This window comes from Ambystoma mexicanum, unplaced genomic scaffold, assembly GCF_040938575.1.
Source record: "Ambystoma mexicanum isolate Mex_15411 unplaced genomic scaffold, UKY_AmexF1_1 Mex_scaf178, whole genome shotgun sequence".
Classification (NCBI taxonomy): Eukaryota; Metazoa; Chordata; class Amphibia; order Caudata; family Ambystomatidae; genus Ambystoma; species Ambystoma mexicanum.
Window position 1 is genome coordinate 66,041 of NW_027182411.1, and position 4,363 is coordinate 70,403.

The window sequence follows — 4,363 nt, forward strand, 5'->3', positions numbered from 1 at the left end:
CAAAGAGTCGAGGAGACCGCAGCAGGAAAATTGTGTGTGTGTTTATTTCTTCTTTTTTAGAGGTGCTTTCTATTTTTGTAAGGAACCGACGCCTGGGTGAGTGCTAGTGTGGCGTGAGTTAAATTTACAGGCATCTTCTTTGCAAACTTTTGCCAAACCAATTTGGGGCAGCAGTGGGGTAGAGAGTCAGCCTTAAGCTGATGCCTGCCTGGGCTGGGCTGGGCTGGGGGCCTCAGCTGCTGTTACTGGGCCTGCTTCTTTCCTGGACTTGTAGGCCGCCAGCCCGAGAAGGTAAGGCCTCAACCAACATCGCCCTCTGCCTTCCAAAGAGTCGAGGGAATAGAAGCAGGAAAATTGTGTGTGTGTTTATTTCTTCTTTTTTAGAGATTCTTTCTATTTTTGTAAGGAACTGACGACTGGGTGAGTGCTAGTGTGGCTTGAGGTGAATTTACGGGCAGCTTCTTTGCAAACTTTTGCCAAACCAACTTGGAGCAGCACTGGGGTAGAGAGTCAGCCTTCCGCTGATGCCTGCCTAGGCGTGGCTGGGCTGGGGGCCTCAGCTGCTGTTACTGGCCCTGCTTCTTTCCTGGTCTTGTAGGCCGCCAGCCAGAGAAGGTAAGGGCTTCAACCAACATCGCCCTCTGCCTTCCAAAGAGTCGAGGAGACCGCAGCAGGAAAATTGTGTGTGTGTTTATTTCTTCTTTTTTTAGAGGTGCTTTCTATTTTTGTAAGGAACCGACGCCTGGGTGAGTGCTAGTGTGGCGTGAGTTACATTTACAGGCATCTTCTTTGCAAAATTTTGCCAAACCAACTTGGACCAGCACTGGGGTAGAGAGTCAGCCTTCAGCTGATGGCTGCCTGGGCTGGGCTGGGCTGGTCTGGGGGCCTCAGCTGCTGTTACTGGGCATGCTTCTTTCCTGGACTTGTAGGCCACCAGCCGGAGAAGGTAAGGGCCTCAACCAACATCGCCCTCTGCCTTTCAAAGAGTCGAGGAGACCCCAGCAGGAAAATTGTGTGTGTGTTTATTTCTTCTTTTTTAGAGGTGCTTTCTATTTTTGTAAGGAACCGACGCCTGGGTGAGTGCTAGTGTGGCGTGAGTTAAATTTACAGGCATCTTCTTTGCAAACTTTTGCCAAACCAATTTGGGGCAGCAGTGGGGTAGAGAGTCAGCCTTAAGCTGATGCCTGCCTGGGCTGGGCTGGGGGCCTCAGCTGCTGTTACTGGGCCTGCTTCTTTCCTGGACTTGTAGGCCGCCAGCCCGAGAAGGTAAGGCCTCAACCAACATCGCCCTCTGCCTTCCAAAGAGTCGAGGAGACCCCAGCAGGAAAATTGTGTGTGTGTTTATTTCCATCTTTCTTTCCGAGTTTTTTTTTAAAGTTTTGTAAGGAACGGATGCTTGGGTGAGTGAGTGCAAGTGTGGCTTGGCCTGAATTTACAGACACTTTCTTTGCAAACATGAGTAGGCAAGTGGGTATTTCAAAAGTGGGTGCATGGAGCCGCTCGTTGCTTTTCCAAGCTGGCAGCTGTGGCTCCTGAGCTTGAGGCAAAAAGAAGGGCAGAAGCACACTGCAGAGGACAGCGTTCAGCCTTGCAAGAGGGCAGTGGACGTCGGAGGAGCCGACACAGCACAAGAGGCTCGGAATCGGCGCACTCTTCGCCTACGGCCATACCACCCTGAATGCGCCCGATCTCGTCCGATCTCGGAAGCTAAGCAGAGTCGGGCCTGGTTAGTACTTGGATGGGAGACCGCCTGGGAATACCAGGTGCTGTAGGCATTTTGCTACTCTGTGCCCGATAGGCGGCGTTCGTCTTCCCCGTCTTGAACTACATTTTTCCTCCATTCCGCTTTTAATTTTAACAAACACGGCGCGTGAAAAAGGCACAGGGGCAGACAGCAGCCCTCGCTCCAATGCAGAGCCCCGTCAGAGGCGGACACGTTGTCGCCAAACTAACTTGGAGCAGCAGGAGACTGAAGCCAGGGCAGCAGCTCGCCGCCTCGGGTGGGTGGATGCAGCCAGAAAGGGCCACTCGTGTCCCTGGCAAAGCACCTCCAGCGTCTCCCCGTTTTCTCTCCAGTGGACGCGCAAGGCCCCCTACAGCTAGGGGAGGCAAGTGGATGGGCCTCATCTGCATATGTGGGCTCTAGAGGAAGAGTGCACCCTGGGAGACAAGGGGACACTTGGAGCGGGAAGTGCTCACGGGGGAGAAGTGCCTACAAGAGGCAGGAAGGGAGGGAGGCCACATCATGCCTCTCCATAGCCAGGCCTCTGGATGATGGGGCAGAAGCGGCCGTCACCCTAAGCTTCCTAGAAGTCCCAGCTGGGCCCCATGCTACCTAATATCTCGCCTGATCGAGCCTGGTCGAGCACTGGTCGAGCCTTCAGCCAAGGGACACAGGAGCCAAGGGGTCTGGCCTCGAGCCTTCAACCGAGGGACCCAGGAGCCCAGGGTCTGGCCTCAGTGCTTCCCAAGTCGGCCTTCAGCTGAAGCCTGCCTGGGCTGGGAGCCTCAGCTGCTGTTCCTGGGTGTGCTTCTTTCCTGCATGTGAAGGCCACCAGCGGCGAAGGTTGCCCTCCGCCTTCCAAGGAGTCGAGGGGATAGAAGCAGGAAAATTGTGTGTGTGTTTATTTCTTCTTTTTTAGAGATTCTTTCTATTTTTGTAAGGAACTGACGCCTGGGTGAGTGCTAGTGTGGCTTGAGGTGAATTTACGGGCAGCTTCTTTGCAAACTTTTGCCAAACCAACTTGGGGCAGCAGTGGGGTAGAGAGTCCGCCTTCTGCTGATGCCTGCCTAGGCGTGGCTGGGCTGGGGGCCTCAGCTGCTGTTACTGGGCCTGCTTCTTTCCTGGACTTGTAGGCCACCAGCCGGAGAAAGTAAGGGCCTCAACCAACATCGCCCTCTGCCTTCCAAAGAGTCGAGGAGTCCCCAGCAGGAAAATTGTGTGTGTGTTTATTTCTTCTTTTTTAGAGATGCTTTCTATTTTTGTAAGGAACCGACGCCTGGGTGAGTGCTAGTGTGGCTTGAGGTAAATTTACGGGCAGCTTCTTTGCAAACTTTTGCCAAAACAACTTGGGGCAGCACTGGGGTAGAGAGTCAGCCTTCCGCTGATGCCTGCCTAGGCGTGGCTGGGCTGGGGGCCTCAGTTGCTGTTACTGGGCCTGCTTCTTTCCTGGACTTGTAGGCCGCCAGCCTGAGAAGGTAAGGCCTCAACCAACATCGCCCTCTGCCTTCCAAAGAGTCGAGGAGACCGCAGCAGGAAAATTGTGTGTGTGTTTATTTCTTCTTTTTTTAGAGGTGCTTTCTATTTTTGTAAGGAACAGACGCCTGGGTGAGTGCTAGTGTGGCTTGAGGTAAATTCACGGGCAGCTTCTTTGCAAACTTTTGCCAAACCAACTTGGGGCAGCAGTGGGGTAGAGAGTCAGCCTTAAGCTGATGCCTGCCTGGGCTGGGCTGGGCTGGGGGCCTCAGCTGCTGTTACTGGGCCTGCTTCTTTCCTGGACTTGTAGGTCACCAGCCCGATATGGTAAGGGCCTCAACCAACATCACCCTCTGCCTTCCAAAGCGTCGAGGAGCCCCCAGCAGGAAAATTGTGTGTGTGTTTATTTCCATCTTTCTTTCCGAGTTTTTTTTTAAAGTTTTGTAAGGAACGGATGCTTGGGTGAGTGAGTGCAAGTGTGGCTTGGCCTGAATTTACAGACACTTTCTTTGCAAACATGAGTAGGCAAGTGGGTATTTCAAAAGTGGGTGCATGGAGCTGCTCGTTGCTTTTCCAAGCTGGCAGCTGTGGCTCCTGAGCTTGAGGCAAAAAGAAGGGCAGAAGCACACTGCAGAGGACAGCGTTCAGCCTTGCAAGAGGGCAGTGGACGTCGGAGGAGCCGACACAGCACAAGAGGCTCGGAATCGGCGCACTCTTCGCCTACGGCCATACCACCCTGAATGCGCCCGATCTCGTCCGATCTCGGAAGCTAAGCAGGGTCGGGCCTGGTTAGTACTTGGATGGGAGACCGCCTGGGAATACCAGGTGCTGTAGGCATTTTGCTACTCTGTGCCCGATAGGCGGCGTTCGTCTTCTCCGTCTTGAACTACATTTTTCCTCCATTCCGCTTTTAATTTTAACAAACACGGCGCGTGAAAAAGGCACAGGGGCAGACAGCAGCCCTCGCTCCAATGCAGAGCCCCGTCAGAGGCGGACACGTTGTCGCCAAACTAACTTGGAGCAGCAGCAGCAGCAGGAGACTGAAGCCAGGGCAGCAGCTTGCCGCCTCGGGTGGGTGGATGCAGCCAGAAAGGGCCACTCGTGTCCCTGGCAAAGCACCTCCAGCGTCTCCCCGTTTTCTCTCCAGTGGACGCGCAAGGCCCCCTA

The 4,363-nt window shown here is 54.1% G+C and overlaps 2 non-coding genes across 2 annotated transcripts; both read left to right on the forward strand.

Annotated features, from left to right (window-relative positions):
• The first annotated feature begins 1,656 nt into the window (after positions 1–1,656).
• LOC138555270 (5S ribosomal RNA) lies at positions 1,657–1,775 on the forward strand. The gene has a single exon (XR_011298046.1). It is a non-coding gene; the product is annotated as a 5S ribosomal RNA (ribosomal RNA).
• Positions 1,776–3,914: 2,139 nt separating this feature from the next.
• LOC138555267 (5S ribosomal RNA) lies at positions 3,915–4,033 on the forward strand. The gene has a single exon (XR_011298043.1). It is a non-coding gene; the product is annotated as a 5S ribosomal RNA (ribosomal RNA).
• Positions 4,034–4,363: the final 330 nt, after the last annotated feature.